This window comes from Papio anubis, chromosome X (assembly GCF_008728515.1).
Source record: "Papio anubis isolate 15944 chromosome X, Panubis1.0, whole genome shotgun sequence".
NCBI lineage: Eukaryota > Metazoa > Chordata > Mammalia > Primates > Cercopithecidae > Papio > Papio anubis.
The window spans coordinates 93,405,946-93,428,812 of NC_044996.1; the positions used below are offsets into that span (position 1 = coordinate 93,405,946).

The 22,867-nt window shown below is 46.1% G+C and overlaps 1 long non-coding RNA gene across 1 annotated transcript; it reads left to right on the top strand.

The window, feature by feature from the left end:
• The first annotated feature begins 1,135 nt into the window (after positions 1-1,135).
• LOC110740395 lies at positions 1,136-18,794 on the top strand. The gene is made up of 3 exons (XR_641939.4): positions 1,136-1,871; positions 15,630-15,804; positions 18,283-18,794. It is a non-coding gene; the product is annotated as an uncharacterized LOC110740395 (long non-coding RNA).
• Positions 18,795-22,867: the final 4,073 nt, after the last annotated feature.

Consider the following 22,867-nt stretch of genomic DNA (forward strand, 5'->3'; position numbering starts at 1 on the left):
TCACTCATGCTATGAGGGCCCTTGATCAGCTTCTTCCAAGGGTATCATCCTCTGACATGGATCTTTCTGGGGAGCAGTTGGGAGGATACCTTCTGAGTCTAAGGGATTGTCCAGGAAAGGCATATTCAGCTGCAGAGGGGCTGGAGGAGTCCCTGGGCAAAACCAGGAGCTCCTCCCTATACTTTGAGTGACCTGGGCCTCAACCTCTGAAAGAAGCATAGGAGCTTCTCTGCTAAAAACTTTCCCATGGCTCACTCAGAGTAAGTCAAAGTCCTTGCCATGGCCCAGAAGGTCCTGTATAATCTGGTCCTCATTACCTTTCTGAGCTCATCTCCCACCTCTTCCAGCAACACTGGACTCCTCACTGTGCCTCACACATGCTAGGCAGAGTTCCACCTCAGCACTTTTGCACTGGTTCTTACCTCTGCCCAGAATGCTTCTCCCTGATATTCATCTCCTATTGAAATGTCAATTTCACATTCTCAGAAAGCTCTTCCTTGGCCACTCTTTCTAGATAGGATTCTCCCCTCTATTATTTCACTACCCTGACTTAATGTTCATTACAGCAATTACCACCACCTGACAAATTACTTGCTTACATTTTTGTGCCATATGATCCCAATAGAATGTAAGCTTCATGAGGGCAGGATTTTTTGTCTCTTTCCACACAGTTGTATTCTTAACACCTATAACTTTGGACAGAATGAATAAATTAGCAAATGAATAAACCAATGCAAAATTCTGGTGAGAGATATAGCTAGACAGGTTGAGGATTCTGCTAGGGAACATATTCAGAGGTGACAGGATTTATTTGACCTACTCATTCTCCTTGGGGGCCCCTGAGAGATGGCCCTTTCCCTAACAGAGCTTGAAGGTCCTGCTGTCCCTCTCACCCATTACTGACAGTCAAGGACAGACACCTGGTCCGCATCACGCCTTCTGAGCCGTCAGGAGTTCCATCCCTCCTGCCACTTGGGGGACTGTGGCTGGGTTCCCAGGCCAGCAGGCCCCCCATTAGACCTATTCTGCATTACCCAGGGAGGGACAAGTGAGCACAATGCCCAGCACGTGGTAAACGTTTGATGGTGGACGCTGCAGGAAGGTAATGGACGTCTGCTGCTTGGGAGCACTCTTCTCCTGTTCAAGACTGCAGTGAGTATGCAGTCAGTTTTTGTCCTGACTTTGCCCTCTCACCCTCTGGGGACCAGCGCGGAATGGTCTCTGCATCCACTAGTTGTTCCTTGTCGGCACCACCAAGGGGCGCGCGGGGTGGAACAGTTCTGTCCTGGGACGTACCATTGAGGGGCGCAGAGGAAGGACAGTCCACTCCGCCTGTCCATTTTGGAATGATCCCTTCTGTGCGACAGCACTAAGGGTCTCTTTAAACCCACGTGTAGCATCCACCACAGTTCCCGCCCCGTTAGGTCTGTCCTACTCGCACCATTCGGTTCTCCCAGCCCGTTCGAAGCATCATTTTCACTTCACCTCCACCCCTTCGTTTCTGCATAGTCAAATCCCGCTGGGGACCGCAAAGGGGCAAGCGATTGGCTCCAAGATGTGAAGGGCGGGGTCGAGGGCCGTCCCAGGCGGTGATTGGTTACTGCGAGAGTGCCCCGACTAAGCTTTTCCGGGGCGCGGAGTGGCTCCGGATGGGCCGGCTAGGCCCTGCCTCCCTCTTCGCGTCCCTGGTTCCCATTGGCCTTCAGTTTGTGACAGGCACGATGATTGCGGAGCTAGAGTTCAGGCAGCCGGAGCGAGAAGGGTGCGTGGCTTTTGACACAGCAGAGTTCTTTGGACTACTCACCAACTGACAGTCCCAAAAGGGCTGGAGATGCCACCCCGGCAAAGTTCGCCCTAGTCATTTGCTTCACGTGAGCTCTTTCAGTCTTGTTTACCCTTAACTCGGTCACAAGCCTAGTCTGGCGCTTTTGGCACCGCACCATCATTCCTCCCGCTACACTCAATTAATGTCCAGGGAGCGGTCTCTGAGCTTCTTTGGTGTTTGCCTAGGAAGTAATGCCGATGAGGCAGTTTTGGGGATGTGTATCTTTAGGCATGACATCTCAGATGCTGTTTGGGTATGTTTGATCACTCTGGGCCGTTTGGGGTCCAGACTGTGTCTGAATGGGATATTTTATCTGAGTGGATTTTGTGTGCCACAGTATTAGGTTTCTTAGGTTTTGTGTGCCTGTGTGTCTGGATATGCCTTCTGTTCTTCTTTTCTCTTGTTTGTTTTCAGAGTCTCGCTCTGTCGCCCAGGCTGGAGTGCAGTGGCTGATCATGGCTCACTGCAGCCTCATACTCCTGGGCTCAAGCGATCCTCCCGCCTCAGCCTCCCGAGTAGCTGGGACTATAGGTGCTCACCACCATGCCCGGCTAAGTTTTTTATTTTTTATTTTGTAGATACAGGGTCTCGCTATGTTGATCAGACTGGTTTTCAACTCCTGGCCTCAAGTGATCCTCCCACCTCCGTCTCCCAAAGTACTGGGATTACAGACATGAGCCACCACGCCTGGCCTGGGTGTGCATCTTCTGAGCTTTTTGGACATTTGTGTCCCTGGGTGTGAGATCTCTATGTAGGTGTCTGCACCCCAGGATGTAAAGTCTCTGAGCTGTTTGCAATTCTGGGTCCCAAGTTGTGATGTTTCCCAGCTGGTGTTGGTGAGGACAATTTTGCTTAAGATGTAAAGTATACGAGCTGTTTAGGGGAGGGAGAGGTCTCCGCCCAGAATTAGGTTATCTGATTTGTTTGGGGACTTTATTGTAAGATTATGTGATGTTTCTGAGCTATTTGAACTTCTGTTTCTGTTTTGTATTAGGTTAGGAAGTGTCTGAGTGGTTTTGGGGGGGGCTCTCTCTAGGGTGTGAGATATCTGAATGGTTTTAATTCGTTTCCCAGGAGTGAGAAATTTGGTCTGTTGTGCGTGGGGGTCTTTGTCACAGCATGTGTGGTCTCTGTTCTGTTTGGGGGTCTGTGTCAAGTTGTGGGGTCTCTGTGCAGGGATTTTGGAGTCTGTTTCAGGTTGTGAGATTAGTGAGCTGTTTTTGGTGTCTTTGAGTATCTGAGCTGTTTGGGAGTCTGTGTCTCAGGAGTGAAATTTCTTACCTTTTTGGCTGTGAGGTCTCTGTCCAGGAACTGTGGGTTTTGGAGGCTGGCAGACATGATTTCAAAGCCTGGAGCTCCCAAGTCCTGATTGTGTGACATTGGGCGAGTCACTTGTCTCCTCGAATCTCAGTATGTATCATAATCAATAAAATGGGGCCAATATCCATCTTGGAGGGCATCTGTGCATCTTAGTGATGTGTGTAAAGGGCCCCACTCCAGCCATCCTTCAACAAGAATTTCCTGAGCATCTGCTGGATGTCTGAGTACTGTTCTAGGTTCTGTGGATACAACAGAGACCAAAATCAACAACATCCCTGATTTCATAGAGTTGGTCAATAAATATGTAGCACATCACAGGGTAGTAAGTGCTACCTAGAAAGTTAAGACAGTGGCTGGGCACAGTGGCTCATGCCTGTAATCCCAGCACTTTGGTAGGCCGAGGCGGGCAGATCACCTGGGGTTGGGAGTTCGAGACCAGCCTGGCCAACATGATGAAACCCCGTCTCTACTAAAAATACAAAAATTAGCCAGACATGGTGGCAGGCACCTGTAATCCCAGCTACTTGGGAGGGTGAGGCATGAGAATTGCTTGAACTTGGGAGGCGGAGGTTGCAGTGATCCGAAATCGTGCCACTGTACTCCAGCCTGGGTGACAGAGTGCGATTCTGTCTCAAAAAAAAAAAAAAAAAAAAAAAAAAAAAAAAAGAAAGAAAAAAAGAAAGTTAAGACAGGGTCAGGGAAATGGGTAAGTGGGCAGGATATTATTTTATTCAGGGTGTGCGGGGAAGGCATCCCTGCATAGGTGATGACTGAGCAGAGACCTAGAAGCAGTGAGAAGCAGGCCTTGCGATTACCTGAGGGAAGAGCATTCCGGGCAGAAGGAACAGCAAGTGCAACTGCCCTGGAGCAGGGGAAGCACCTGGTGGGTCCGGGATCTCAAGGATGTGTGATGGTAAAGAAAGGCTCATCCCAGGTTTTGACATGCGGCACTCATTGACAGGTGCCTGGTGTCCCCATCTCTATTTCTCCTACAACCTGAGAGGGAGGTGGGGTTCTCCCATGTCACAGATGAAGGACCTGAGGCTCAGAGAAGTGCCCTGAGCAGGCCCAGGGCACTCTTGAAATTCCTAAAAGAGGGATGAGCTTCTATTGCACCACAGGAGACACAGGGCTTGAGCCCACAGCTAGAGGGAAGGTGCCATCCACACTGAATGTCAGCCAGCCAGCCAGTAGAAATTATTAATGATAATACGGGAACCACGACCAGCATGACATTTCTACTTCCAATGGGAAGGCAGGACTTTAGGAATGAGAAAGGAACTGGGGTGGAAGAGAGAGGCAGAAGGGGAAGGTGGGGGACAGTGAGGAAAAACACACTGATTGAGAAGGGACTCTGGCGACTTCTGGGATGGTGATCAACCTTGAACTGTGTAGTTGTTACATGAATGTACAGCTTATTGTCATTAAAACACAGACTTATGTTTTATACACTCTCAGGCACAGACATACACAAAAACCCTCACAAGTGAAGCAGAGTGCAGTGGGAAGTGGGAGTAGCGTGAGTGTCCGTGACTCCTGCACACAGGCTCGCAGCGCCCCGGCCTCCTGGTGTGGACCACGCAGTGTAGGCGGCCTCCTTCCTGCAGAACCTCCCCTGGGCTCCAGGTCTTGCCTTCTATCCTGCAGGCTCCAGAGGCTCCCTCAGGCCTGTTTGCGGAGATTGGTGGGAAATCCTCTATCCTGTGCTGTTGACACCAGCCATAGAGCGGGGCCTCTCAGGGAATGGACAGGACCTGCCTATTTTGTCCTCAGATGTTGGGATCCATCTCCCCTCAGGCCTCATTCACACCCACAATAGCCCAGGGCACATGGGCTTTGGGGCCTGACAGGCTTCATGAAAGTCTGGAACCCCAAGCCCTGATGGTGTGACCTTGGGCAAGTCACATGTCCTTGACCAACCTCAGTCCCCCATTCATAAAGGAGACCAATGCCCGCCAAGCAGGGTAGGTGTGGGTTTTGGGGAAAACGTGTGTACTACCCTCCTCCCGAGCCCATGTTAGACGGGTCTAGTAGTCGAGGCAGGGTAGGAGCAGGGGCTGGAGTGACACTGGCAGGGACTAAATTGCCCTGGGTCACACAGTGGGCAAGTGGCTTCATTTCTCTCTGCCTCCTTTTGCTGGTCTGTCATCAGGGTACTAACTTTCCCTCCTCACAGGGTTCTGTGAAGGAGAGGTGAGATGACTGGTCAGTCACCAAGAGCAGTGCCGGGCACAGGGCAAGGCTGAGTAGAGGCCCACTGTCATCCCCCTGGCTGGAATAAGTTCCAGTGATAGTGACATGGATGTGTTTGGGGGGCCACTATTCTGCCTACCACATACCCTCTTCCTTGGCAGGCCTTGATGGTAACTGTCATTGTCCCCATACTGGGGCCACAGAGGTAGACAGATGGACTTTAGCCTCCAAGAGAGTGAGTGCCCACCCTGTAGAGGAGAACGGCATGTCGCAGGCAGTTCACAGAGTGATGCCTTTTATATCACTATTGTGATTGTTAGCTTTAGGTGTCTGCTTGACGGGGTTAAGAAAAACCCAAATAGCTGGCAAACCATTATGTCTGGTGGTGTCTGTGAGGGTGTTTCCGGAAGAGGCTGGCCTTTGAATCAGTGAACTGAGGGAGGAAGATCGGCATGGGTGGGCATTGTCCGATCCCTCGAGGGCACAGGTACAACCAGAAGGCGGAGGAAAGGGGAATTTGCTGTCTTCTGGAGTTGGGACACCCTGTCTTCTGCCTTTGGACATCAGAACTCCAAGTTTTCAAGCCTTCAGACTCCATGACTTATGCCTCTGGCTCTGCTGGTTCTCGGGCCTTTAGGCTCAGACTGAATCACACCACCCACCTCCCTGGCTCTCCAGCTTGCAGACGGAGATGGCAGGACTTCTCAGCTTCTACAGTCACGTGAGCCAATTCCCATAACAAGTCCCCTCTTTGGTTCTGTTTCTTGGGAGAACCCTGACTAATACAACCATCCATACCAATACTATCAGCATTCACCTCACCGTGATTCTGTACCAGACACTGGCTGACCACCTAATGTGAATCATGCTTTTCTCACCCAACTCCGCGACTGTCAACTCTACTTCTATCACCCACTCACAGGTGAGGGCCTTCTGTATTCTCATCAGCCCCAGCTCCGAGCACAGTCGTTTGCAGAGGCCTTCCTGGTCCTCCTCTTCCTCCTCCTTCTGACCAGGGCCAGCATCTTTCTTTCTTTCTTTCTTTTTTTATGAGACAGTCTCACTCTGTCGCCCACTCTGGAGTGCAGTGGTGCGATCTTGGCTCACTGCAACCTGCATCTCCCAGGTTCAAGCGATTCTCCTGCCTCAGTCTCTAGAGTAGCTGGGATTACAGGTGCACACCACCATGCCTGGCTAATTTTTGAATTTTTAGTAGAGATGGGGTTTCGCCATGATGGCCGGGCTGGTCTTGAACTCCTGACCTCAAGTGATCCACCCGCCTTGGCCTCCCAAAATGTTGGGATTACAGGCATGAGCCACCGCCACCATGCCTGGCCAGAGCTAGCATCTTAGTCTCACAGTGGCCCCTGCTTAAACTGTCCTCAGCCCTCAGTCTTGCTGTCACCCGCCCACATCCTACAACCCCTCCACTTCCTCTTCTCGGTGTTTATTGTCCAGGGTGGGACCAAGTCCAAACCTGAGCTTCTTGCTAAGTCAAAGTGACGTTTTCCTTTTAGTCAAGGAAGTCTGACTGAAGCCTGTGGTCACACAGTGAGGTCTTGGTGTCTCCAGGCACAGTGCAGCCACGTTGCAGTGATACACATCTTTGCCAGCAGGGGGCATCTCATCTCCAAGACCGGGAAAGCCTCAGGGAAGACAGAGGAACAGTCTTAAACATTCACTCCTGGTGGAGTCACAGGCGTCAGGGTGCATGAGCTCCAGGCTAGGTGTCCCTTGGAGCCTCCCTCTCTGCATGTGGACAGGTAGGGACAGCCGAGGGTCAGGTTTTAGTGCTGTTTGGGGTCATCTGCAGATGGCTTTTCACTCCTTCCTACTTCTTTTCCTTGTGCCAGAAGCTCATTTTCATGGCTAAAGGAAAATTCTCATATAATTTTATCTTCCTTTTCTTATTTAATGATTGCATTATATGCTTTCTTCTACAAGATGCACTGGCTCTGAGGCAGGTCAGGCTATAGGTTGGCTAGTCCTGAGGGCACAGGCCTGGATCCTGAAGACACTGGGGGCAGGCCCCAACAGAACCTGGGGCTCAGGAAAAGGCCACCAACCCCCCAGCCAGATCCTGGCCAGCTGCCGACTGTGCCTCCCCCCAGTCCTCTCCCAGGGCCTGAACTCCAGGGCTAGAAACTCCAGGCCTGGTGGTCTGGGGGAGACAAGGGCCAGGAGGATCCCTCAGAAGAGGAGGCAGCAGACAATCTCCGCACGGCTTGAGGGGGTGCACAGCTGTGGGGTGAGGCACGGCCCATCCAGCACAGATCCACTGACCTGCTGTGCAGCTGCAGGCCCAGCTGCTGCCCTCTACGGGCCTCAGTCTCCTCACCTGCGCAGTGAGCATCATCATACCCCCAACATGCAGGGGATGCTCATGAATAGAGGGGAGCTGAGGCATTGAGAAAGCAGATTTGGCCCAAGAGGAGGAGGAGTGGGTCAGGATTGGTGGGGAAGAATGGATGCGGCCACCTCAGGGACAGCCAGGGGCTGTCTTCCTGGAAGTTCTCAGGACAATCAGGCAAGGGAAGTTCTGAGGCTGTGAGCAGAGCCAAGGTCTGGGGAGCAGGTGAGGTTGTCTCTATAGTGTTCTGGGGTGGCCACCCGCTTTGTCACTGCTCCTTCCTGTTTGTCGTCATCTCTGCCCACGGGAGCCCCAAGATGAGCCCAGTGAGCTCACTGTGAATTACTGCGACCCACATGCAGTCATTAGAGCCGTGCGTCATCACAACAGCCACCAGGTTAGCACTTGGGTAATTTATCCAAATAATGACTCACCTGTTCTGATGTGATTTGGATGATATGCCATCATTTATTGTAGCCATAGTTTATTCAGTCATTCTCCTAATGGATGGTTGGTTAGTGTTTGATTTACTTTTTGACCATCCTGACCTGTGATGAGCATTCTTGTACATGCAGTGATGTTCATAGAGTAACCCTATTTGTAATAGCTAAAAACTGGAAACAACCTAACTACACACCAATAAGAAGTTGCATAAATACATTCTGCCAGATTCACACTATGAATTACTGCACAGCTATGAGAAGGAATGACCTAGACTATACAGAGACATAACAGGTGAACGAAGCCAGATACAAAAGAGGATATGCTATGTGATTCCCTTTCTACGTGGCTCAAAAGCAAATAACAATAGTGTTTAGGCATACATATGCCTATATTATAACAATTTTATAGACAGCAAGGATTCTAACTTGCCTGGTGGGCAAATTTTCTTAATTTTTGAAATTATACAGTAAAATGGACACTTGAGGTATAGTTATATGAATCTGAACACATGTATGGATTGATATAACCACCATCACAGTCAGTATCCAGAACATATGCATCACCCCAAAGAACTTCCTGGGTTCTTTGTGCTGCCCTTGTATAGTCACTTCCTCCCCCCACCCCTAAGCCCTGGCACCCACTGATCTCTTCTCTATCACTATACTATTGTCTTTTCCAGGGTATCATAGAAATGGAATAATACAGCCTGTAATCTTTTGAGACTGGCTTCTTCACTCAGCATAGTGCCTTTGAGTTTCGTTCAAGTTGTTGAATATATCAATAGTTCTTTCTTTTTTTCAGAATAATATTCTATTGTATGAGTGTAGCAGATTTTCTTTATCCATTCACCCATTGAAGGACATTTGGGTTATTTCTAATTTGGTGTAATTGTGAACAGAGCTGCCATAAACAGCAGGCTGGGCACAGTGGTTCACGCCTGTAATCCCAGAACTTTGGGAGGCCGAGGCAGGCAGATCACCTGAGGTCAGGAGCCCAAGACCAGCCTGGCCAACATGGTAAAACCCTGTCTGTACTAAAAAATACAAAAATTAGCTGGGTGTGGTGGCACACGCCTATAATCCCAGCTACTCAGGAGGCTGAGGCAGAAGAATCGCTTGACCCTGGGAGGCAGAAGTTGCAGTGAGCTGAGACCGCGTCACTGCACTCTAGCCTGGGTGACAGAGGGAGACTCTGTCTCAAAAAACAAAAAAACAAAAACAAAACAAAAACCACAAAAGCAAAATCACACATAGAGGAAAAGATGAGCAAATTTATAATTATAGTTGGAGATTTCAACACTCTCTCAGTAATATATAGAAATAGTTGAAAGAAAATTAGCAAGGATATAGAAGAACTGAATGACACCATTTACCCACTGAATCGTATTTACATTTATAGAACCATCTACATAACAACATCAGGATATACATTCTTTTCTAGTACATATGGACACTTCACCAAAATAGCCCATACCTTGGGTCACAAAATAAATCTTACCAAATGTAAAATAATTAAAATCCTACAGAGCATGTTCTCTGACCAAAATAGGAAAAATAAAAAAACACCAAGGAATAAGAGAAAGTAAACAAGAAACTCTCCAAACTTAGAAATTAAGCCATCCATACATTTGTAAATAATCCACGGGTCAAGGAGCAATATAAGAGAAATTAGAAAATATTTTAAACTGAATGAAGATGAAAATACAACATATTAAAATGTGTAGGATGCAGCTAAATCAGTGCTAGGAAGTAAATTTATACCATTACATGTTCATATTGGAAAAAATAAAGGACCCAAATCCATTATGAAACTTTTCACCTTAAGAAACTAGAAAAAGAAAATTAAAATAACCCAAAGTAAGCAGAATGAGGGAAAAAGCAGAATAAAGATTGGAGCTGAAATCGATAAGACTGAAAACAAACAAAAAAAAGAACAGAGAAAATCAATGGCCCAAAAGCTCGTTCTTTGAAAACTTTAATACAAGTTAGAGACCCCACAAAAATGAAAAGGATACTATGAATAACTAATGAATACTAATTCATAAGTATATGAATGCATATACATTCAGCAACTTAGATGAAAATGGAACAATTGTTTGAAGGACAAAAACCACCAAAACTTACTCAAAAGTAGATCGCTGGCCAGCTATGGTGGCTCATGCCTGTAATCCCAGCACCTTGGGAAGCCGAAGTGGGTGGATCACGTGAGGTCAGGAGTTCAAGACCAGCCTGTCCAACATGGCAAAACTCCATCTCTACTAAAAAAAAAAAATAAAATAAAATAAAATAAACCGATCATCTATATAGATGTATACCTATTAAAAGATGGAATTGATGGTTGAAATATTTACCAAATCATGTTATAAGATCAGCATTACACTGACACCAAAATCAGAGAAAGACAGCATTGAGAAAAAACCAACTATAGTGTAAATCTCCCTCATGAACATAGATTCAGAAAATTCTCAACAAAATATTATCAAGAAAATATTTGGTTAATATTAAATCCAATAATATATAAAAAGGATAATGCACCAAGAGCAAGTGGGATTTATCTTGGGAATGCAAAGCTGGTTTGATATTCAAAAATGTGTCAATGCAATCTACCATATTAATGTACCAAAAAAACCTGCAAACTCCAACCACATGGTAACAACAATTGATACAGATAAAGCCTTTGACAAAATTCAACAGTCACTCATAATTTAAAAAAAAAAAACAGAAAAACAGCAAACCAGAAGTAGAAGGAAGCTTACTTAACTTGATATGGAGCAACTAAAAAAAATCCTACACCTTATATTATACTTAACAGAGAAAGACTAACTGCTTTCTCCATAACATGAGGAACCAAACAAGGTTGCTCACTCTCACTCCTGTTATTCAATATTGTACTGAAAGTTCCAACCAGTTTAAAAAGGAAAGAAAAAGAAATAAATGGCTTACAGATTGGAAAGGAGGGACTACAACTACTCCAACTCACAGACGTTATTATAATCTACATAGAAAATCTTGTCAAATTTATAAAAAATACTTCTCGAATGAACAAGGGAGTTAAGCAACATTATAGGATATATGTTCAACAACAACAAAAAGCAAAGCACTTCTATAGACTAGCAATGAACTGCTTGGAACAAACATTTTTAAAACTATACAATACCATTTACAATACAATAGCTGCCCCTCAAAACCTAACAAAACGTGCAGGAGTCATATGCTGAAAAAACCACCTAGCTAACAAATATGCCAGCGAACAACTAAATAAAAGAGAGGGATGTACTGTACTATGGATTACTAGGACCTTCATTATAGGAATGATGCCCCCAAATTCATGCCAGATCGCGGCCCAATCAAATTCCCAGCAGGATCTTTTTTTTTTTGAGATCTGGAAGCCCTCGCTTCTGTCACCCAGGCTGGAGTGCAGGGTCGATCTCAGCTCACTGTAAGCTCCGGCCTCGGTTCACGCATTCTCCTGCCTCAGCCTCCCGAGTAGCTGGGACTACAGGCGCCTGCGACCTCGCCCGGCTAAGTTTTTGTATTTTTAGTAGAGACGAGGTTTCACTGTGTTAGCCAGGATGGTCTCGATCTCCTGACCTCGTGATCCGCCCATCTCGGCCTCCCAAAGTGCTGGGATTACAGGCTTGAGCCACCGCGCCCGGCCCCAGCAGGATCTTTTATAGATACAGACTGATTCTAAAATTTATGTGGAAAGGTAAAGGAGCTACAACAGTCAAAATAACTTTGAACTTTGGGAAGCCGAGGCAGGATTCCCGTAATTCCCTTACTCTGCCTAAACTGTTTGTACAAAATATAGTTTATCCTGCATAGGTGCTTTCATTCTGGAAGTCTAGAATCTTGGCACATGCTAGGCAGAGGGTGCTTGTGTGACCAGCCCCCAGTAAAAGTCTTCGACACTGAATCTCTAGTGAGCTGCTCTGGTAGAAAATATGTCACATCACACATGTCACAATTGATTTCTGGAGGAATGAATTCTGTGACTTTCCTAAAAAAGGACTCATGGAAACTTGGGCTGGTTTCCTCAGGACATTGCCCCATACATTTTTTTTGTGTGTGCTGATATTGCTGTATACTTTCATTGTTATGAATCTTCACCAACATGAGTCCAGCTATATGCTGACTGTGAGTCCTGTGAGTCCTCCCAGCAAATAATGAAAAATGGGAGTAGTCTTGGGGACCCTTGACACAGTTGTGACAGTGGTGGGATTTGCCAGAATGAGCCTGACTCACTAAAATATGGTGAAAGCCTTGTTTGAGTAAAGAAAGGATGAAGGAGTAATGGGTGATGAATCTTTTGTGCTCAGGTGATTATGGCCTCACACATGCTGTGAAACAGCAGCTAGCTGTTGTCTCTTGTGAGATGTAAATGTTACATACAGAGTTTAAAAAGAACACATCCAACTCTGGGAGACTTGGATCACTGCATTCCTTGGCGTCTTTTGCCATGCCAGAGATTGGTGGGTGGGAGCACAGCCAGGTCAAGTTTTTGGTTTTTGTCCTCTCTTTCAAACAGAAGAAAGGGCCTGGGAATTCACAAAAGTAATGTTGGGGTGGACGAAAAATGTTAAAAATGTGGGCTTCTCTCTCCTCCTAGTGGGAAGGAAAAAATTAAATCAGTTCCCTGAGCTGGAGCAAAGCTTAGATAAACCAAAGGGAACAAAAAAGAAAAATTCCTCCAGCCTTTTCTTCAGCTTTGCTGCTGCTACTGCAGCCCCTCCCAGCCTTCCAGACAGACTCTCCCCTGGCAGCTATGATGTTAACCCTATAATTGCAATGAAAGCCAAAAAAAAAAAAGGAATTAAAAATGGCGTTTTTGTTTTATGGCTGCTGCATCTGGATGTATGATAAAATTGATGTGAAATGCTATATACTTATAATGTTGTAAATGCTAGAGGGACCATCCCCTTCTGGCTGAAGAGGAAATATTTTTTCTCTTTTATTTTGAGACAGGGGCTCACTCTGTTGCCTAGGCTGCAGCGCAGTGGTGCGATCATGGCTCACTGCAGCCTCGACCTTCTGGGCTCAAGCAGTCCTCCCATCTCAGCCTCACGAGTACCTGAGATCACAGGCGTGTGCCAGGATGCCAGGCTAATTTTCTTATCTTTTTGTAAAGATGGAGTTTCCCTGTGTTGTCTAGGCTGATCTTGAATTCCTGGGCTCAATCTGCCTTATGTTAGTCATTTCCGGTGAACCCGTAAAGGGCCAAGGCCCTTGGCTCCTACACCACAAAGGACTAATAAGCCTGGCTTTGCTTCCCTAACTTTTCTCCTGGTGCACACACCTTGGTAAGGCACTTTGACCATTCAGTGCAGAGCTGTCACCAGCAAAGCATTGAGCTTTTCCAGCCTGCTTGCTAAATAAATGATAGAGACAAAAGGGATAAGAAGTTATGCAAACATATTTAAATTTGTTTTTAAATCTGGAATTTCATCCTGATCAGTTTCTGAACATGATGTGTGTTATTGGTTGATTTATTAAAATTTTTTCTCTGAAAATTCTTTTTTCCCTCTTGCATATGACCATTTCAGAGAAAAGAGCTAGAGGACGGTAGATGATCATTAAATAAATGGAAAGCTCTTTTTTTAAAGAGATCCTTGGTTTTATTTAAAGCATATATCAAATTTCATTGAGTGTCTTTATAATACCTATTGAGATTATTATTTTTTCCTTTAACTGATTAATATATCGTTACTTACATTAATTGACTTTCTTTTTAAAAAATTATTTATTTATTTTTGAGATGGAGTCTCACTCTATCACCCAGGCTGGAGTGCAGTGGCTTGATCTTGGCTCACTATAACCTCTGCCTCCCAGACTCAAGCGATTCTCCCACCTCAGCCTCTCGAGTAGCTGGGATTACAGGTGCCCACCACCATGCCCAGCTACTTTTTGAATTTTTAGTAGAGATGGGGTTTCACCATGTTGGCCAGGCTGGTCTCGAACTCCTGACATCAAGTGATCCACCCACCTCGGCCTTCCAAAGTGCTGAGATTACAGGCATGAGCCACCACGCCCAGCCTTTTAAAAAATATATTTATAAGTTTTTAAAATTTTTATTTATTTATTTTTTGAGATAGGGTCTTGCTATGTTGGCCAGGTTGGTCTTGAACTCTTGGCCTCAAGCAATCCTCCTGCCTAGGCCTCCCAAAGTGCTAGGATTACAGGCATGATCCACTGAGATGATATCTCATTGTGGTTTTGATTTGCAAGAAGTAGAAAGTTTTGATTTCAGATTAGTACACACTGGTTTTCTAACAATGAAGAAAACACAACCTGACACCTGGAAAGAGTCAAGCCAGAGAGAGGGAACATTAGTGATCTCTGGTTTTCAAATGGTTCATGAAAACCTTCCCCTTTTCCTGAAAAAAATGCTCCCCATTCAGCCTTCCCAAATTCCTGTGAGTATGTTGAAATCATACTGACTGTTGAGTGCACAACTGCACCTGACAGAGCTGCAACTAGGGGACAGTAGGGCAACCCAGCTCCTGAGCATCCCATGCAGAACATCTACAGATGTCATCCATGCTTGTGAAGAGGAGGAACTGATGTCAATGGTTAACAGAACCTGGACTGACTGCCTTCTGTCAGTCCCTCAGAAACCAAGGACACAAATGAGTTGTTCGGACTGGATGAGGAACCCTAGAGGGAAAGGTCCCACAGTGGGAGGCCACACTGGGGGCCTTGGCCAGCTCCTGCCTAATGTATGTCCTGCTGGGAGTGCCCTAACAAGGGTAAAGTCTTGGTGTCCAGGGGTACCACGTGTGTCTTCTGGGATTGTACTTGCATGTAAGCCCTGACTATTCCGTCACTGCCTCATCCCTGGAAGTCATTCATGTCAGCTTTAGCTTCCTGGCCAGATTGGTGCTGAGCCTGAAATGGAGACTTGGGCTGGACAAAAAAAGGTTCATACACAGTCTTAGTTAGGAAGTCAGCTGCCTTTCTAAGACAGACCTTCATGGTTACTGGGATTTGTATTAGTCGGCTGTGATGGTAAACTTGATGTGTCAACTTGGCTCAGCCACAATACAAAGGTATTTGTTCAAACACCAGACTAGGTGTCTCTGTGAAGGTGTTTTATAAGATGAGACTAACATTAAAATCAGTAGACTTTGAGTAATGCAAATTATACACTATGATGTGGCTGGGCCTCATTCAATTACTTGAAAGACTTAAAGAAAAAAAAGTAAGACTGGGATCCCCCCGTGAAGAAAAAATTCTGCCTCCAGACTGCCCTTGGATTCGAGCTACATCACCTCTTCCCTGGGTCTCCAGTCTGACATTCTGCTTTGCACAATCTAGACTTGCCAGCCCCCACAGCCTGCCTCTCTCTCTCTCTCTCTCTCCACACACACACACACGAGCCCTAATGGTCATCCAACCATGTAGAGATCACTAAATGTTCCCTGCCCTCCTTCTGCCTGTGAGGTCCTCTATCCCATCCTGAGGACACAGGGATCTACTGGGTATGTTTCCAACCTTCCAGGAGAGACCACGGAGCCTGGTGAGGGAGATACACCTGCAAAGAGAACTTCAGTTCAGTAACAGCAACGGGCATAGCCAGTGTGTTCACCAACTCATGAGAGATCACACTACCAACATCGCCCGCTTGATTTTCCCCATCAACGAACAGCTTATCCTGGAAACAATCGTTTTAGTAGGTAAGTTGGATTCCCTTCATTGTTTCCCCCAGGCATGCAGCACTACAAAGCAAATTCATATTGGTATGTTGTGTCAGAGTGGAATCCAAGAATGGAATGCCCTGCAGTGATGTGATTTCTCAAGCAGTCAATAAGTCTTTGTAAGTTTCCAGGTGAAGCAACATACAAGCCCCCCCCCACCCCGCCCGCCACCCAGTTTACAGGGAAGTGATATATATGGGAAAAAAAATCCAGTTTATTTAAGACTCTGAAAAAAGTTGTTTGCCTCCCTGTAACCTTCACCCCACAAATGCCAGTAGCCGCTTCCAATCATTTGAACACCCAAAGCTGCCCTTGGAAATTTCCAAAATGCCCCAAAATGGGCGATGATATTCCGACTATAAACCACAAGTTTAGGATTTAAAAGAAGAATCCTAGAACTTCTTAATAACATCAAAAGTATAGGAATGTTGCAGTCGGTACATAGGAAAGAGCACAGTAACATGGAGAAGGACACAATGTTCCCCGGGAGGGGTTGCGGGAACCTTGTTCCTCTGTGTTGCTTTCTTGTGATAAGAAAGTGTTTCAAGGCCAGCTGGGGTGGGTGGTGAAGCTTCATTTCAGAGATCAACCACTGTCATGGGACACTGATGCTCAGGATGGTTCTGTGGTAGTCATGGCTCTGGGATCCTGGGACTGGTGTCCTTCTTCTCAGTGAGGGCAGCCCTCTCCAGGCTGTGACATAGGAGGAACAGGCCAGGCTGGGTTGTCAGGCTGCCAGGGACAGGTGTGTGTTGTGGGAGAAGGAGAAGGAAGCTGAAGGGAGGAGAGGGGAGACGAACTCCTTAGGTGAGGGGCAGGTGTCTGTTGGTGAAGGGAAGACATTGGCCCTAAGTCCTGACATTGCTCTAGGCTCCCGTGGAAGGAAATGATGGTGCAAGAAGGAAACCAAGGCTGGTGGGAGGGGAACAATAGCTTGCATCTCCTCCCATCCTATGTGTTCAGTGGTCCCTGAGAGGAGCCCATGCCATTTTGGGATCTAAAAGGTCATTTCCTGGCACCCCTTCATTCACTGCCCATGGAGAGAAGGGATTAGAGATAAACTGAGGCCTTCAAGGAGAAAGGCCAGTAGGAGTTGTGAGGCCTTCTCAGAGTCTTTCTGTCCTACCCTTGTGAATCTTACCCTGCGCTCATCTTGTCCTGTGTTACTCTTTGCTCTGAGGTTGCTCTTCTCAACCTCATGCCTGTCCTGGGAATATTTTTCTGGGTTTATTGCAGACAGTCTTGCTACCAAAGGGATTTAATAAGGTTTCTGAAAGTTCCCTAGGCTGGGCAGCAAATTTCCAGATCCGGACCCTGCTTCATAGCGGCCACCACTGAAAGGACTCACTGGGTGTGATTCTGGAATCTGCACTTTTGGGGACCCGGAACCATCCATGCAGGCTGGAGTCCAGTGCCAAGCCGGATCTCAGCTCACTGCAAGCTCCTCGGGTTCACTCCATTCTCCTGCCTCCCACAGCCTCTCCGAGGTAGCTGGGACTACAGGCCACCACGCCACCCTGCATGGCTAGTTTTTGTGGTATTTTTTGCTTGGTAGAGGCGGGGGTTTCCGTGTGTTAGCCAGGATGGTCTCGATCTTCTGACCTGTGATCTGCCTCCAAAGTGCTGGGATTACAGGCTTGAGCCACCGCGCCCGGCCGGAATCTGCACTTTTAAAAGATCCTAGGTTCTAACTTTCATGGAAACATGTCTGAGCAACACTAGAGCAGGGGAATAGCCTCCTTTCCCAGTGACACAGCTTCTTTCTTCTTTGTGAAGGTATAGAAGGGATAAGTTTGGTGTATTCTCTGATGCAGAAACCCAAGACTTTCAGGTGAGGAGACCGACACTGACATGCTGCCTATTATAGTAATGACATACTCAGGGCACCGTTTCCAAATGATACCCAGACCAATCCTTTCAAGTCTCCATCTCTTAAAGATTTCTGAAGAAATCAAATGTCTATTGCCTGTGCAGTCCCATGCTATAAAATTCTAAATATTTTGCAGTAGCCTTTGGATCTTACTCTTGATTGCACTAATATGCAGCACAGCAGAGTTTTCGCGATGCCTGTGGCTCTTGGCTCCACCAATCACTGCTAGGTGACACTGAGGAAGTTCCTTAACATCTCTGTGCTTCCTTTCGCCATTAGTACCATGGAAATACTACTAGTAACGTCATCTACTTCTTGGGGCAGTTTAGAGCTCTGACTGTGTGAAGACATGTATAGTTATCTGGACAGTCCCTGGCATACGGTCAGTTTCCAGTCAATTCTAAGCTGTCGCTGTTCCCGCATTTCCCTGGGACATGTTCTGGACAGACAGATGTCAAGTCTACCTTTGACCCCTTGGATGATGTTTAGATTATCTCTTCAGCTCTTCAGGGACTCAAGGTCTGAGTCTGTGGGGCAGGGGGAGGGCATATTTTATTAGCATAATGAATATTCAGCTCTCCTTACAGGGTATCGTGGAGCCTAAATGCAATACTGGAGTTTCATCATCATGAGCTTGTATGGAAAATTTGAATGGAAATTTCTCTAGGAAATTAGAACTCTAGTGGCCTCTTCATGTAACTTGTATAATGCTTGGACAAGTAAGTGGTCACTGGATAATGATAGCACAAAAGCATATAAACTTTTATAAATATTTTAAAGGTAAAATTTAAAGGCCAAAAATTATTATATGGATTATTCTATTGCTATCAGTTCTATTAAGTCCAACTCTCCTCCATCAAATTGTGAAGATTTGAATCTGATGGAGATACGAAGCTGTTAGCAGTTGAAATTTCATTAGTGGCATTTTATTTTTTGTATAGAATTCACCTTGTCTGTTGTATCTTGTGTTGATTACTTCTACCATTACTGTTTATTGTTGGCTAGGCATGATGGCTCACGCCTATAATCCCAGAATCTTGGGAGGCCGAGGCAGGAGGATTGCTTGGGCCCAGGAGTTCGAGATCATCCTGAGCAATATGGTGAGGCCTTGTCTCTACAAGAATAAAAAAATAAGCTGGGCATGGTGGCTCATGCCTGTATTCCCAGCTGCTCAGGGGTCTGAGATGGGAGGATTACTTGAGCCCAGGAAGTCAAGGCTGCAGTGAGCTATGATCACACCACTACACTCTGACCTGGGCAATGGGAGTGAGACCCTGTCTCAAAAAGGTAAATTCATTTTTGATCTAATGAAAGACTGATGGTACTAATATTTTCTGAGCTAAATCATGAGAAGATGTTGTCAATTTATTCAGATCCAGAGTCAGAGGAAATGGGAAATGGGGAAGGAGAGTGCAGTGTGGAGGGGAGGTGAAGGTGTGCGGAGCAGGGAGAGAGGTCTGGGGCAGACAGGGGCGAGGAATAATGGGGAAGAGCAGAAAGCAGAAGTTCAGAGATGTGAGAATAAAAACTCATACTTGTGGATATTTACTCTGGGCAGATGTTTTTAGTGCACTCTCTCTCTCTCTTCATTTATATATATACATATCATATATACATATACGTATACACATGTATGTACATATATACATATATGTACATGTATATCGTGTATATATATACATATATACATATGTGTGTATATATACACACAGTGTCACAGGCATTGGGAAAACTCTACTGTCCGTGCCCTTGCAGGCAATGTGACTTTGGGCAAGTTTCTTAGTCTCTTAACCTATGTGTCTCAGTTTCCTATTCTGTAATAAGGGACGATAACATTAACAACACACTAAGTGACTGTTATTATATATACCTATTTATATAATTTAAAAATATAGTCATATTTTGATATTACAGGGTGATGAGTCAATATCAGGAAAGCACAAAGATGGCCTCTGTTCCATATCAAGCTTTCTGTACGTGTTTGCTACCATGGGTGTTAGCAGCAACATCCTTGTCACTGTCATTATGGGAAATAGCATTGGTGTAATATTAAATAAAACAACAGATGCAGTATTATAAACACACTACTTGTTCTCCAATCTCATAATTTTAAAAAACATGCATAGAAAAAAGCCTGTAAGGGAATGCACCACATATGAAGTGTTGTTCTCTAAGTGGGAAACACGATCATTTTGAAATAATATTCCTTTCACTGTTTTACTTGCGTTTTCCTCCTTATTATCACTCAGCCACTGTTTCTCTAATAATTTTTTTTTGAGATGGAGTCTTGATCTGTCACCCAGGCTGGAGTGCAGTGGCACGATCTTGGCTCACTGTAACCTCTGCTTCCTGGGTTCAAGCAGTTTTCCTGCCTCAGCCTCCCGAGTAGCTGGCATTACAGGTATGTGCCACTATGCCTGGCTAATTTTTGTATTTTTAGTAGAAACTGGGTTTCACCATGTTGGCCAGGCTGGTCTTGGACTCCTGACCTTGTGATCCACCTGACTCGGCCTCCCAAAGTGTTGGGATTACAGGCATGAGCCACCGTGCCTGGCCAATAATTTTTAAAATAGATGTTCCGAAGATTCATTCTTTTAAGTATCTTGAGGATTAGGGGTAAAAGGTGTTTTGATATCCTTATCAGGAGGAAAACCAGTCAGTGATCCTCGGGGGCAGCATTTAAAACAGAAGGAAGGTTTGGAGTAGGGTAGAGAGGGGCAGTGGGGGAGGCAGGGTGGTGTGGATGGAAGGTTAGCTGAAGACCCCAGGCATCCTGAAAAAATGCCACAGTTGGTACATGTTGAAAGAAACCAAAACACCCGCATGTCTGTAAGAGGAGGCTGCTGTGCTATCGAGACGGAGATCTTTATGACGTCTCTTTAGACCTTTCCTCTCCAGCTCCAGCAACACAATTGGGTGGCTCTTGGCCCTGGCAAGGCGCTGCTGCTGGTGAGCTGTACTGAGGTCAAGGCCTGGCCCACCTGCAGCATTATCACTTCAGAGAGTGGCCTGGGGCATCTGTCTTGGTATCCGGAAGCCTACAGTTTCAGATCAGGGAAACGGAGAAAACACATAGTGCAATAGTGAGACTCAACGCTCCCCCAATGATGCCATCAGTGCAAAGCGAGAGGCACGTATAGGTTGTTATGATTATTAGTTTGGGATGAGCAGGGCCGGGTTGGGTCATTCCCTGAAAGAATTGCGGGAGTGAATGCCAATGTGATCTATTACATTACTACTGCACAAGTGGGTAAGCTTCTATTTCCTAGGTTTGTTCTTCTGCTAAGACGATGGTGTGCTCCATTACTGTGGTGAGAAGCCTTCCTGGCCTGAGGTGTTTGCGGGAATGACTGCACCTACGGATGAGCATTCTGAAGATCCGCCAAAAGCTGTGACAAGGGGTACTTCCCGCATAAAGCTATGAAGGCCCTGGCTCTTACAACCCACAGACCCAGAAAGCTCTTCAGCCCAGCTGTGCGTCATGCTGTGGCACCTTCAGGAAGCTTTGAGGCCACCCTCGAGCTAAAGTTCCCATGTCTTTCAGCCTCCTAATGCAGGTCAGGGTGGCTGCCCAGAAGCTGCCCACTGATCTGAATCAGTGCCAGGGGAATGTGTGTGTGTGTGTGTGTGTGTGTGTGTGTGTGTTTAGCAGACAGGAAGGGTGCACCTGAAACAGTGAGAGAAATTGACCAGAGCTTGCTCTGTCTTGCTTCTGACCTGAGAAGCTAACTGCCTTTGCTCATTCCCCCACGTAACTGCCTTTGCTCATTCCCCCACGTAGGCCAATGCCTTTGCTCATGGGAGGAATTTAGTGTAGGGTTTAACCTCAAAGCAAGGATAATAGTCCCTTTCAGAATCTAGCCCTGAGGAGATGAGAAGGGTGTACACGCAAGCGGCAATGTTGTGTGAAAGGTTTATGGGAGCACTGTGACCTGACCAAGGACAAAGATGTTTTGCAACCTCCCCGGGCTCCCGTTGACACCTAGATGTCTGTGGTCACCATTCTCCTGACCTCATGCTTTCCTGATTCTCCCTTGCCCAATGTAAAAAGAAGCCTGAAATTCACGCCCCTTAAGATGGCTCCACAGGACATTAGTCCATCATCGTCTCAGCTTGCTGGCTCTCTGAAATAAAGTCGCTTTCCTCTGCCCAGGAGGCAGAGGTTGCAGTGAGCCATGATCAGGGCACTGCACTCCAGCCTGGGCCATGTAGTGAGACCCTGTCTCAAAAAAAAAAAAAAAAAAAAAGACTTAATTTGTTGAACAGTCATTTACCAAACCCCAACTATGTTCTAGGTACTGTGCTGAGTGTCTGGGGCATACGATAAAAAAAGACACATCCCTGCCCTTGTGAAGTTTATGTCAAATTGTAGGATAATGGTCAATCTACTGATCCCACACATAAAATGCAAAAATTCCTGCCAGACTTCAAGTAATATCCTACCACTTCATGTACACTGTAAGACTCTTACAGCTGTATACTTCCATTTCCTTTCTCGCCAGCTTTCTGCTATTGTTGTCTTACATTGTATTTCTGCCTATGTCAGAACCCCATAATACATTGTTACTATCTGACAGTCAATTTTCTTTTAAAGAGATTAGCTACAAGAAAAAAATCTTGACTGAGCATGGTGGCTTATGGCTGTAATCCTGGCACTTTGGGAGGCTGAGGCAGGAGGATTGCTTGAGCCCAGAGGTTTGAGAGAAGCCTGGGCAACATAGGGAGACCTTTTTTCTAAATAAGAAAATTAAAAACATTTTTTAAAAATCGGCCACTCGCGCCTATAATCCCAGCACTTTGGGAGGCCAAGGCAGGTGGATTGCCTGAGCTAAGGAGTTCATGACCAGGCTGGGTTACATAGTGAAACCCTGTCTCTACTAAAATACAAAAAAATTAGCCAGGCTTGGTGGCGTGTGCCTGTAGTCAACAGCTACTCAGCAGGCTGAGGCAGGAGAATCCCTTGAACCTGGAAGGCAGAGGTTGCAGTGAGCCGAGATCGTGCCACTGCACTCTGGCCTGGGCGACAGAGGGAAACTCCATCTCCAAAAAAAAAAAAAAAAAAATCTCGTACTTTCCCACAATTGTTCCATGTCCAGCACTGTGAGGTTCTGTGTGTAAATCCAACTTTCCTTCTATTTTCCTTCTGACCCAAGAACTTCCTTTAACATGTTT